General features: G+C 40.1%; 1 protein-coding gene across 3 annotated transcripts in view; it reads left to right on the top strand.

Annotated features, from left to right (window-relative positions):
• DSCAM (DS cell adhesion molecule) overlaps positions 1–14,478 on the top strand; it is a 440,015-nt gene that overhangs the window by 168,245 nt on the left and 257,292 nt on the right. The gene's annotated exons all lie outside the window — the stretch shown is intronic.

Below are 14,478 nucleotides of genomic sequence, written 5' to 3'. Positions count from 1 at the left end.
ATGCTGCTCTAAATTCTTTAACATTGGTGATTTAATAACATGTGATACTCAATTAGCCCTTTGACTGCTTCTGGAGGAGAAGGAGCAGGGATTTGCTTAGGGAAGGAATCAGCAGAGGACAGTCCACACACAGACAGCCAAGACCACTTTGAAGAAGCTGTGATGGAGGATCCCTGCTCCCTGCCCTCTCCTGGCAGCTCTCCACACTGGCAGGTGCTGAAAGTCCAGAAAATGTGGAAGTTTTCGCTACTGCAGTCTTCCCTTCCAGGCTGGCTGGCTGAAGATCTCCTCCTGGCTTCCATGCTGCTTTGGGCATTCCTGCTGGCTGCAGGATCAAGGGTTGGACTTGATGATCTCGAAGGTCCCTTCCAACCCAGCTGATTCGATGATTCTATGATTCTATGATTCTATGATTCTATGATTCAGTGTTCCTGTGCTCAGCTCCAGGTCTGGACATGTGCAAAGTGGGGAAAGTCACCTTTCCCTTCATAATCGTGGCAGAAATGATCTCTCTCACTTCTGTCTCCACAAGCAGGTTCTGAACATCCCTTCACTCCTCACTTCCAGCGTGTTTTCCAGCCTTTCACTCTTGTCCTACTCCCTTGAAGTGCTGAGGCTTCAAGTGCCAAACCGTGAGAGATAATGCCCACAAAGATTAATGCCTTGGTAATAGAATAGAATAGAAACCCTAAATGACAACCAGCTCAGAAGGAACTGTTTTTATTATAATTTTTATTCAGTGTTCAAAAGCTGCATATCGTGGAGGACAGAAGCAATATTTGTGGCCAGAATCTGTGTATCCCGGGATCTTTTTCAGTATTAGCAGTCTGGTTCAAAGAAGCAGAGCACCCATTGTGGTGCTGTTTTCCAAATCTGATCAAGCCAAATCTTCTCAAACAAACGGGGAAAATCAGTGTTTAGATGTAATTCCTGTAAATAAACTCATTCAGAGCATAAAATGCACACAGAAAGAGGTAGCCATGTCCTTCCACTTCAATTTTTCTGAATGATTTTGACTGAGGAAAAAGAAAAAAAAAGACAAGTCACTTACCTGGCTTTGCTTTGCCACAAACAAACCCTACAATGTGCACAAGAGTTGACAGGTGAAGAAATGTGTGCTTAGTTTTCATTTCAGTGTTTTCAAAGGAAGGAATGGGCATGTTTGTAAAACACTCAAGTGCCCTGGTGAGGAAAACAATATAAAAATAAAAGCTTAAAGTTGAGGAAGAACCAGTTTCATTCAACTACAGTTCACACTTTCAGAGCCTGAGTAAATATTTTAAGAACATTCCTGGGTTTTGATGCTTGACAACTTTCCTTATAAACACAAATAACAGAAAATCAAAAAGGAGAAAAAATTAACATTATAGCAAAATGTTGCCAGAGGCCTGCTGCCACATCCATAATTCATAGGGACCTGCAAGAAGCTGCAGCTTTCTGCTCTCCTGTAAAGATGGTGAATCTGTTGTTGTGCACTCCCTTTGCTTGGAAAGCTTGCATGTTTTTCCAACCTGATGCACAAACAAAACAGTATTTTCCCCTCTCTATGTTAAATGGAAGTACTTTTGTGTAGTCCAGAACATTATGAATAGAGATTTTATATTCTGTTACACAGTGGAAGAAAGTGCTTTCTTGTAACTTTCACAAAAAAAACCTCATTATGTTCATATAATGAAAATTTTCATTTTGAGTTCAGACCTGCTCTTCCTTAAAGCCACTCTGGCCTGAATTTTGTTTCTGAAGCCAGATGCAAATCCCAGAGGCACAGTCACAATGCCATTGGTTCTGGGATCACTTGCAATGTGTGCTGGACAGTGCCATAGAAAGCACAGCCAGTGTCTGGTGCTGTGATTACTGCTCTGGTAAGATGTGCCAGAAGTGGGTTATTTTCGTGTTGGCAGAGAAATAAGGTGAGACAGATCCCTTAGTCCCCTCTTTTCCAGCTCAGAGCTGTGTGTGCTGCCTTAAAGGATAGATGGTGCAATGAGCAGATACATCAGGTGTCCTTCATAGGGTTTGCACCAGCTCTTTGCTCTTGCTGAGGGACTGGTACAAAGATACCTGTTGGGTCCTAAATTATTCCTCATTCATCTCTCAGTGGGTTCTCTTTTGGGCTTGATGCCACTGTGTATTGGGGATGGGATTCTAAAAACTGGGATCATCTTTTCTATCTGTAGCTGCTTTGTAATACTGCCATGTCTCCAAAATCATACCTGGTTGTGCTGATTTTTTTTCAACATCCTTTTTTTAAAAAGAAATCTCTTTAAATTCCTGTTTCTGTGGACACTGTTTAATCTTTGGCCTCTGTCTTACCCAGTAGCTTGAACTGTTACAGAATTAAGTGCATCTGTGTTGACCTCTTTTAGGTCTTGGATATTTATTTCAAGGGAATGAATTGTTTTGCAGTGCTGCTGTTCTATTATAGGTAGAGGTGGTGGGAATAAATATGGGAAAATAATTTGCAGGAATATTGTAGCAAATGCAGGGTGTATAGAGTGCTGTAAATGTGAGAGACACAGCTGATGTATTTGGGTACAAGAGGCTCTTGTTTCAGTGATTTATGTCTGCCTATAGGTAATGATGGATAATTAAGCAAGAGAAACAGCAAAGGAAAACAAAAGTTTTCCATTTTTTTAAACTCCCTTTCTAGTTTATATCAGATAACAGATTTATAATAGATCTCTAAATTCCACATGCCTTGCTGCCAGGGAGATGCAAATCAGAGCCTGGTCTGTGCAGGCTTCAAAGCTGGGCAGGAAACAAGACACTGCATCTTTAAGAAGTGCTTATTTGGCATTTACTTATTTAGTTAAAGATCATTGCCAGGCAGAACTCCCGTGGGAGGAGTGGATGGTTCATTGGGCCTCATGGGGAGGGCGGTAATTAAACTCTGAAGGCAAGCAATGATGTTAAGCTAAAAGCTCATCTTTAAATAGTAATACACTTGCAATGTAAAGTGGAAGGCCCTCGGGTGCCTGTTGACACAGCGTTAGGAGCTGGCACTTTTTTATATAAAAGCTAAATTGAAGAAACTGTTACGAGCTCATCTGCATAAAGCAATATGATTCTGCCTGAGGGTGTGGGCAACAGGGAGTGATTAGCAAAACGTCTTTTTCCCTGCTACTCTGTTGCTCTGCTAACATGCCACTTGTCACTGAGAAATTTGAGATACCATATGCCAACCTGCATCTACAGAGACCCCCTTGCTGATTGCACATTGAAGAATTCCTCTTTAACACATGAGGAGCTGTCAAAAAGCATTTCTGAGATGGCATGAAACGTGCTGGAAAGGAAAACCTCGTGTTGCCTTCCTGATTCTTCCCCTTGTGTTGCACCAAGGCCTTCCTAGTCACAGCTTCAGATGTGAAGGAAAACACGTTTACACAGAAAGAACTGGATACTCTTTGCTGACCTTCATCTCCTTTTCATCCCCCGTGGTTTGGACTTGTTTTAAAAACTAACTTCAGCAATGTGAGGCTCAAGTTCCCGTAGAAAAGTATGAGCTGGCTTGATTTCTGTGGACATCTGGATGGGGCATTCACTTTGCTTCACAGCAGCCTGAATTCCTTGTAACTGTGCCTCCTGAGGCAAGGAGGGGATGCCCAATGGAATGGTATTAATAATTAAGAGAAAATTAACGTCAAGCAATAATGTAATTTCCTGTTATGCCAGTGGCAGAGCTCAATGGCTCAAAATAGCTGAGCTAAAGAATACCATAAGCTTTTGTTCAAGTGGCAATTTTCTATTTTGAAGTAAAAATCACTTTTATCTGTCTTAACAAAACAACTCTTTTTTTTTCTCAGCATTTTGATTTTCATGTCTGGTGTTGAGTGGGAGATTTACTTAGCATGTGTAGTATGTGCATGTAAACGCACATCAGACTTTCCAGAAACATAATGCATCCTGGCAAACTTTCCTGTTCACGTGTTGTGCCTCAGTGGAAATGATGAAGTTGGTCACTTCTAGTTTTTGTTACATGGGAAGGGACTGTCTTTATTGCATTCCATACACCAAAAGTCACTTCCTGAAAACAGTCCCTTGCACCTGTGGGACACCCTGTTTCAGAATGCAAAGAAAATCACTCTTTTATCTGCATGAACATCCCTGCAGGTGAAATCCTGAACGCAACGTGACTCAGTTGAACGAGGACGCCCGGACATTCATCATTAACTCATTGATTCTCACTGATAGGGAGCAAACCCATCTCCATCTGTTCAGTACCAGGTGGGCAGTCTAAAATGAACCTGTCCATAATGACAGGATGCCTGCATCTCAGATCTACTGCATGGCTTGTATCTGTGATGATTGTTCCAGTAATTAATCGAATATCTGCAGGGTGCTGCGGACAAACCAGGCTCTCATCTTTGGGAAGTTTGGTTCAAGCATTTAGCAGCAATTCAGAGAATTCAGGGCAGGGTCAATCTGAAAGGAATGTGAGAGAAGATCCCCTCATGAAGAGGACTGAAGTAGAATGACAGGTTAGATTTGGAAAGCTGGTGTATCCATTATGCCAGCGCTGTTTCAAGCCTCTGCACTGAGGGATTCAGTGCCCAAGGCTGCCTGTGTGCTGAGTGTGAGGGGGAGGGTTGTTTATTCTTCTTCCCCTGTCATGCCACTCATGACAAGAAGAGACATGAAAAGCTCAAGGGGCTAATCAGTTTTTAGGCTCTGACCCATATTTTGTGTTGGCAGTAATTATGAAATACAGGGATTCTCATCTTACCAATACCCACAGAACTGCACCGCTTCCAGTTTCTCCAGACTTAACTCTGTGTGGATGAGAAGGTAGCAGGCACTGTATTTTTGAAAGAAACTAAACTGTAGAAAGGAATGAAATGCAGATGATAATGGAAGTGAAGAGATTCAGAGTTTTTTGTTTGGGTTTTTTGCTGGTTGGTTGGTTGGTTGGTTAGTTTGGTGTTTTAAGTTGCTCCAGGCTCATTGGAGGTTGCAGGGAAAAAGAAGACAAGTGCACAGGTTGATCCCCAGCACTTCCAAAAGATAAGAGCAAGCTGGTTTTGGCAGTGTGGTACAACAGGCCTGATGACCTACTTTCCACTCTGATCCATGAGAAACTCCTGCATCTCTTGACCTCTAATGCTTTCACTTGTCAACAAGGGTCTGTTTTGCACAGCCAAAGCTGGAAAAGGCAGGCAAACAAAAATAAGTCCATTGCAATTCCCAATGAATGTCATTGCTGAAATAGTAAAACTCCTCATTTTGTGAATCTGTAAAACTCATGTGACTGCAAAAAAGCATTAAGGCAAAATCCACAGTGATGTGGACTCACTCCCTAACTGTACTTTAGTCTTTTCCTGATGATCCTGGGCATGGGCTGAGTATTCCTGAAGTAGCAACCAAAAGTGCTCTCAAATAAGACAAGAAGGTCTCAGCTTCATTTTATGCTGTAGAACTGCTAATTTCCTCTCTGGGTAAACAGTGGGAAGAGGCAGTTTCTTCTGTGGCTTTTCTCTGTGTTCCTTTAGACCTGATTTTAAAGCAGATTGAGAAGGGCATCTGCTCATAGCACTTGTAAGCTTAGGACATTATATTAAAAGAAAAATATCCTTTAATGTATCATGAGACGAAGCTTAAAAAAATCCTGTTAGTGTCAGTGATGGTACTTATTTCTCTTGTCCTCCCTCTCTCTGTTCTTCTTTTGCTCAGGCGGCTTTGACCATTGATGCTAATTAGTACTGAAAAGGACATTTTTGGCAAGGCTTTTAAATACAGCTTTTATCTTCTCTAGCAACAGACAAAGTTGTATTTAATGGTATTTGACATCTAAGAGTGACTGCAAGGTCTTTTTTTCCTGTTGATTTTTTTTTTTTCCTTTCCTAAAAGAGTTCCTTATTCTTCTAATTTATTAGGAAATCAGATGTACTTTTATTCTCAACATACTTCTATACTTAGCTGTGACCCTGCTGTGTTTATGTGAGTGTACAGTATTAAAAAGCAAATGCTAATTATGTCAATGTTCCACTGAGTGTTCCTTTTATTAGTTTTTCACTGCATATTCTGTTGAGCTACTGCTTTCCATATACATATCCTTTAAAATAATGAAATTATGTATTTCCTTTTCTGAAAGGTTTTAAGGCAATTCCTCTCAGCACCATCTAGTTATTGGCCTGTATAGAATTGTTGATATACAGTTGCAAGAGACTCTTGAGAGGCAGCTGATCCAAATGATTGCTGTAGGTATTTCCTCCTTGCCTTTGCAGTGGTGTTTTTGCCATAAATCACTGTAACTGTTGTCTTTGGAGGGGTATTTCTGTGTGGATGTTGATTTTGGCCGGGCAGCATTGCCAGATGTAACTGTGCCAATGTCAGATTACAAGTACTGCCACTGGATAAAAATGTCTAGAAACAAGTAGCAATGAAAATTCTTACAGCCTTCAGAAGCTGGGAACTGAGTGGGTATTTAACAAGAATCCTATTAGCAGACATATTTCTGTTTCCTGATAGGAGCGTCCCAAATCTAGGCAATCCACCATTAATTTGTCATACTTTTAATCATTTGTATTGTAACTGCTAAACAGAACAGGGGGTGGAAGGAGCATCTCCTGGTAAGACATATTTTAGATTCAGGAGGTGTGTAGGTCTAGACTTGCTTGCAGGGTGGCCATCAATAGTCTGCAGGAACAAACGCCTCTGTCAGTCATCTCCCTCTTCCACTGTTGTAACCCTCCAAAATTGCTAGAGCTCCTGTTAAAGCTGGGTTTTGGGATGCAGAGGGAGGTGTTTTGCAACTCTAGAGAAGGCAGTTCTGCAACCTGGAAGTCTTTGGGGCTGTTTTCCAACTCCTTGCCCCTTGGTGTCTCCCGGGGTGCAGCTGCCCGGACCAGGAGCCCGCGGTGCCGGAGCAAACCCGCGTGTGGGCTCCCGTGAACTTTTGGCTCGGGTTCTTGGCCCCCCGGGGGTTACAGCCATCTGTCAGAAGAGAGTGATCTAACCCACACTGGCAAACTGGCCCAGGGAAAGGAAATCTGGAGAAGAGCTTTCCCTCGTTTTCTGCATTTCTCAGCTGCACAGCGTGCTCCGCCGCAGCCCGGAGGGATGATTACGGCCCGAACTGTTGGCCTAAATCATGGATGTGGCATGTCAGCAAATCTCAGGATCCTCCCCCCCTCCAATTCTCTGTGTGCAGGTTTGACTTTTGAGGCTGGTTCCACTTTCTGTTAAATTCTGTTATTTTCCCAGAAATATTTTTTTTTGCAGAGCAGTTAAGCAGGACGCGGTTCCCCAGTTCTGCATCTCCTTATTGGAATCACAACCTGGATGCTTCCCCACAGGCCAGGCTTGTTTGACAACCATATTTCTCAGAAGACAGTAGAGATTTTATTTTGATCAGAGATTTATTTTGATTACAGCAGATACAGCTGAATTAGAAAGCTGTGCACAGGAAATAACAATAACAACAATAATAACAATAACAACAGTGATAGTGATTAACAACAAAATCAATAACAACAACAACAACAATGATAATAATGCCATTCAACTCTCAACTTTCAGTTCCCACAAGGCAATATGTGGGCTCTACTAAAAAGATAATTGCATTACCCCTGAGAAATGCAAATCTCCAAGGAACTGGTCTGTAGGTGAAAATGGTTGAGCCAGATCTCATTTTCCACAATACCTGTTCATATTTTTGAATGCCCAGAAGACAAGAGTTTAGCATCTCTCCCCCTCAAAAAAAACCCCCAACTTTGGAGATGCTGTAATGTTTAATTTTGATTGGGACTTGAAAGTGACATAGTTTAGAATGTGGAACCTTTTTTAAAATACCTTTTTTTAATACCTGTGCAGCGAAGAACGTTGACACATCAGCTTTTAGCCCCTATACAAAATTAACAGATGTTGAAATGTGATTGTTTCTCATGAGCTGGAAATTCAGTGTTTTGTTTGTCATCAGAAGTGGGATATTTTTTGTTAGATTTCTTTTTTTCCCCCCAGTTTAAATATTTCTATATTAAGTGTGTGAGGCACCAGGAGCACATTCTGAGTGATGCACATGCTAACTAATAATTGGCATGGTGTACATTATTGTTCACATACTGAATTAGATATAAAATATTTCCCATATGAAATGTAATTGCTGTGAGTCAATAATCAGTGTGAAAATAACTATTTTCCCTTTCTATATATAGAACTTTTCTTTGGAGATGACAATAATACAGCAATCAGCATTTGCCAGGTGGGACAATCCCTCTGCTCTAGAACTGAAATCTGTAGCATTTAAAGTCAACTCTTCTGTTTAAATGTATATTGCATTGCTGCTTTTGGGAACAGCAGAATTTTGGGTAATGCTGCCACTAGAGTGACATTCTGTCATAAAAAACCCTTTAAATTAAGCTTTTTGAGCCCAAATCAGTAATCTAATGGTGTCTCTGAAAAGTCTCCCACGAGCTGAATAGGTTTTGAGCCATTAGTTTTCAGAACCACAATCATGTTTTGGAGGTTCTCAGGCTTGTGGGAGCTAAAAAATTATCTATTGTCATATTTTAGAGACAGCTTTTCATCCAGATTTTAGTCAGGATCATATTTTCCAACAGGCACCCAAAGTATTCCTATGAAATCAGGGTGCAGAAACAGTTTATATCCTCAGTGTTGGTGCCTATGTTAGAACTTAAATAATGTTGTATGTAATCTTAGGGAAGTATGTATATAAATATGTTTGCCAGAAACACCTGAGTTTTCAGTGAACCCATCAAATAAGAAAGTCTAGACATACACTGGCATATACCTAAGTTCATATATAAAACAAGAGGGGAATTAAATAATTTTCTGAGAAAAAAAATATTAATTTTCAAATTTTGTTATTTTTTTTCATCTTACTGATTATACCTGTTCTTCTTATTAGTAATGAAGTTATTTGCTTTATTAAATAACCAGGATTTCTGCATAAAGATGAGTCAATCTATTTGACAAGAGATGAAATATAGCAGAATGCTCATTACTATCAGGAATGACTGGACTAGATTGAACAAGTAGCTGAACTGAAATAAAAAACTCCCACCACCTTCTTCCCAGAGCCAGGGTATTATTTGCTGATTTTTTTTGTTCTTTACAATTTTACCGTGGTCTTATCTCAGGGCTTTTCTAAATCAAGTTGCACTGCTTACAGGAGGTGATAAAGGAAAGTACAAAGCATGAAGGCCACTGACATATCAATCAGTGCAATTAGCATGCAAGAAAGAAAACATGAAACGGTGTCCTTTATTTTGCATTTCAATGAGGCAAACATTCCAAGGAGCCTGAGAGCTGCTTCTTCCAAATATGTAGTGCCACTAACAGCTACAGAAAGTAGGATGTGGTGGAGGGAAATACATGAATATTACTGAGTGTTGCAGAGCTTTTATTTCTCTGTGATGCCCTGTGATTTCCTGGAAATCCCCCCAAGTGTTCAGCTCAGTTACCTGCTTATATAGCCCTTGGGAAAGCATCAGTGGGTTGCAAAGTGACCTGTGTTCTGCTCTGTATACAATGATCTAAATGTGCTTCAAATATTTGGGATGTCTTCAAGTTTGCAGAACGGCAAGGAGATAATCCTTAAGGATCAAGGGGGAATCCCTGATGGTTTAATGAAAGGCTGTTTGAGATGGGCTGAGCTATAATCAGTAAAATTTACCATTTCCAGCGGATGTTGCACTCCACAGAGCTTGTTAGGTCCTTGCTTGTTAGAACCTGGACATGAGCAAAAAAGAAACAACAAAATCACACCAACTGTTTCTTCTCTGGCATTGTCCAACTTCTGGTTGCCTGCTTGTTTTTGCAACCCAAAGAAATTGCCAATATACAATTTTAAGTGCCTTTTCCTATGTAGAAAAGAATACTTAAAGAATATATTTATCCTATGCACCACTTCAGGTCCCGTGTGAGTTATCAGCTGGGTTTTGGATGTGTAGCTGCTCAGTGCATTGTCCTTGAAGGAAAAGGTGGCAGGAAAAGGATATTTTTCCTTATAGAGTTTCAGCAATAGCTGGGCATTAAGACAATTCTGTATACCAATAATTTCAGAGAAAATTCCATAGGTATCTTCAAGTTCAGAGCCAGATCTTCCTTTACTTGTTATGGACCTTTTCCGTCCCTGTTTCTTTTCTGGTTTTGCTGCATTTAAGTTCTTTTTTTTTTTCGTGATCCACCTGCTGTGAGACCTTCTGTTCTTCAGACCTCTTTATCCAGGTCACCTGTTTTTTCCCTTTCCTTCCATGTCACCAGAATGAGAGCAGAGAGGAATATCAGTTACACAAATGATGGGGTTTCCATGTGACCTGCTGACTCTTTGCTCTCCTGGAGGAGCAGTCACAGGAATTGCTCTGTTTGCCCCAGATTACAGAACACTCAGGGCATTTTCCAGTACTGGAGACTTTTTCAACTAACTTCTGTTGGCCACAGATATCTCAATTTTGGTTTAAATGCAGAATAACAAACATTTATTTTTGGTGACAGAGGTATAATTGTAAATAGCAACCCAGAAGTAATTGTATTGCAAAACACTCTTCATTTCACAGCGATTTTCCTATTTGTGGAGAAGCTATTGCTGTGTTTCAACACAACACCCTAAGACCATCTTTTTGTCTCCTTGTGGCACTGCTGCTCCATATCTATTTGCATACTGCACACAGAAACACTTTAAAAAAACCCCAAACCAAACCGTTGCAGGATATTTTCTTGCACTCACACAAGTGTTCACTTTTGGATCTATCTACTAATCCAAAACTTATGAAGACAATATGTGAGAGGAATGTATTATAGGAATGTATTATAGGAATGTGTTATCTTGCAGGAGAGAGAGGAGGGTCAGGGGGGGAGAGAAATGAGTTGAACCCAACTTATGTTCTTCCAGTTTAGTTTCTTTGTTCCTACATTCTGTTCATGTTGCTGATGTCATTCTAATTGTCTTTGGTTGTCAGAGTAACTATCATTTTGTGCCATCCAGTCACATTAAATAAATAAGGATGTCAAGTAAAGGAGAGTCAAAGAAACTAGACAGGAGGGAGCATTAAAAAGTGAAATGATTCATATCAATAAATCTGCCCTGTAAAACTTGATAATTTATTTGCACCAAGGTTGTGTTTTGCACCTGGATGTCTAAGATGTTTTTATTAGACTCTAAATGGATATCTTCATGCATCCTCTGATTTTTCTTTTAAATGTCTTTTTTTAATGGGAGCCAAACCCAATGATTCTTGCTATAGGTACAAATTACAGCCTTTAGTTTGTTCAGAGTCAAGTGATATCACTTGGGTGAAACAGTCCCAGAATTGTGGAAAACTGAGAGCAACTAAACAGCTGAAACACAAACCACATTCTCCTTCTGACTCGTCTGGAAAGAGTTCACAATATCCCAAGATGTTAATAGCTGTTCACAGCTTGGTTGTCACTATTATTTGTTTCTCTTTCACTTGTGAATGCATATGGTTTTAGAATGTCAAGCTTGCTCCTAAATGCCTTTCAGATATGATGGCATTTTAGGAAAATTGAAGCTTATTGCAGAGGAGGGGGACATTTCCCTTAGATCTGGTACCAGGAAACATGGCCAAGGTTAGGGGGTAAAAAAACCCAAACAACTAAGTAGGTCAGTTACCTATTTATTCCCATTCAGATTTTACTTGAGTTTCCATTCATTTGGTTTAAGTCTTTAAGGTGGTTTTATGTTTAAGTCCCTGTTAGGAATGCTCATGGTCAGAACAGCTTTGAACTTTGACCCAGAGGTTTTTTTGTTGTGACAAAGTGGATATATATTTTTAAATGGGTAATATTTTAGATAAGAGATCTCTCTATTAATTTGGAAATCAAGTTAGAGATGCCAAGTATTTCCCTCCTCATGTCTCACCGAATCAAAAATGGCATTTAAGGGCTCCCCCAGAAACCAATCCAATTCAACCCCCTGTTCAGAAAAGGTCTAATTAGATCAGGTTGCTCAGGGCCATGATTAGTCATACCTGGAACACCTCTGAGGACAGAGCTCCCACAACCTCTCTGGGCCTGCCTTCCAGTATTTTACCATCCCCATGTAAAAAAACCCAAACAAACAAGAAAAAATCAAAACCATACAGCTCTGGTGTCTGAGTGATCTTTGCTCAGAAAGGTCCAGAAAACACTAAAATCTCCTTTCTCCTTCTCTTTTCCAAGCTGAATGGACCTCTTCTTCCAGCCTCTCCTCGCGTGCCAGCCCCTTGACCTCCAGTGGGCTCACCCCAGCATGTCAGAACCATTCTGGCACTGGGGAGCCCAAAGCTGGGCACAGCTCTAAGGATCTAAGAAATGCTTTCTTCCATGGAGCATTTCCAGCTCTAAATTCCTGCCGTGGAATCTTTCTGCCCTGTTCCCTGGCACTTTGGGCACCCCTCTCGACCTTTGTTTATCTGACAAATTACAAGGTCATCTGAGAAGTAGAAAATTAAATAAGTTGCATTATATAGTGTCCATGAGCAATATCTTTTGCCTCACAGCAACACACTGTGGGTGGAGGAAAGATTTCTACCTGCTGGGAAAATTTCCATTAAAAGTTTCCAAGCCTATGAGAATTTGCTGATTTATTGCCATAAACAAATAAAATCTCCTTCCTGGCAATCTTAATATTACGATCCTGCATTTGAGTGCCAGGAGATGAATCAAAACTTTACTGCAGTTCAGTTTTGAAGGAGCTGATGGCATTCCATGCTTTTCAGCTTTCAAGGGAACTGCTGCTGACTCCCACTTCCATCCTTTTTTTTTTTTTTTCCCTGCTCAGCAGGAGCTGTAGGTGAGTGGTGCAGAGTTTTTGCTGACACACCATCACCTATAAAATAATATGTTGTAGTGGTGCATGAAAAGCACTCAGCATTAAGTTCTTGAAATAATCAATTATTTAGCAGCTCATCACGTTTACTGTCCACTGAAGGATCTTTATAGCAATAATAAGGTCACTGCAATCAGATTCTCTGCTTTTGGCATTTCATCTACAAAGCCTGCACACATCCACACACACAAAAAAATAAAATAAAACCAACTAAAAAGACTGCAGTTTGGAATCTGGTCTAGTCTCAGCAGGAGATGATTGCTTTTTAATTCTCCCTATCTGGACTATCTTCTTGTACAATAAAGTGCTCTGAGTTGTGAGAGAGAGGGATCTCTGGTCATTAGAAACAGTGTCTGTGTATTGGCTCCACTGGCCTTGAGTCAGACCTGTGGAATGGTGTTAGATGTTCCCTGCCAGGCAGGAAAACTAGTTGGAAAATTGCATTCAAGGAGGTTTGGGAGGCAGCCTTTCTGAGTTAAAAAAAGAATACCCTTTAAGTATTATATTCCATATCTTCCCTAGAGGAAGAGATGCTTTTGGAAGTACAGCAGCCAGGAAATGAATCTGAAATATTGGTATTTACACATTTTATGAACTTTTTAGAGATTTCCCCTGTTTTCTTTTTAAAGCAAAAAGAAATAAACTTTGAGAGTCTGTGATTCACAAGTGTTCTTTTTTTTTGCAGGCTGAATCCAGTGTTAGTGAGACTGCATGGGATTGGGTGGGTACAGGATTACTTTATATTAATTGTTAGATGAGGGGTATGCAAATCAGTGGAATTTGGGGAAGGTTTCTGAAATGACAAAGGCATTTGCAGGTGGCTGTGACTTTGTGCTTTTCTGACAAGGGAGGCTGGTGCAGAGGGAATATGCAGGTGCAGACACAGCTGAAGGAGTGACTGTCCTTCCTCATGGTAACAGCCAACTTCTGCAGTCCTGCCTTCATCTGTCACTGGTCCAGAATTCCTAAATATAGCTTAAGGAGCTAAAAGAATGGACATTTATGTGGTTTTTTTTCATCTCCTTCCCATGTTTCCTTGCAATATATGAGGACGATTTTAAACTTGTGGGATAATTCTTATTCTTTTTACAAGTTGAAGTGTTTGATTTCAACTGCTTCAAATACTTGATGTAGCTGTTTGATGGCTGCAGAACTATCCACAAGAATGGTGTGGGATAAGGAGATGGGAAGTTTTTAATCTGAGAAGAAAGAAGAAAAATAGGCATTATTGGAGTTACTGCTTATTTTTAACATGCATGTATTAAATATCAATAGCTAATAGATACTATAGAGAAAAATAGGTGAAAATTTTCAGGAAAGTCCAAGGAATTCCTGCAGAATAAGTAAAGCCAAAATTAGACTCTTTAAGGTTAAAAATGCAAGCAGAAACAGATGCATTAACTTGTAGTCAGACAGGTTGATAGGTTGACAAAAAACATGATGTATGGTTGCAATGAGAATTCTGCATTACATGTCAACAGAGAAATATTTATTGGCACTACATTACATTTATGGATGCAATAGCATATAGTGTCCTTTTAAAATACAGGGCTAGAACTCATTAAATACAAGTAGGATGTTTGAAATACAGCTCACTCTTAGAGTTTTCTCGCTATTCACTAGTCCTTCATGTTAATACAGTATTAAATATAGGAGCTTGAATGCAAGTTCATCACCACAGAACTCCACTA

Source organism: Corapipo altera, unplaced genomic scaffold (genome assembly GCF_003945725.1).
Source record: "Corapipo altera isolate COAL_440 unplaced genomic scaffold, ASM394572v1 0, whole genome shotgun sequence".
NCBI lineage: Eukaryota > Metazoa > Chordata > Aves > Passeriformes > Pipridae > Corapipo > Corapipo altera.
This window is presented reverse-complemented; position numbering and strand designations above follow the sequence as displayed.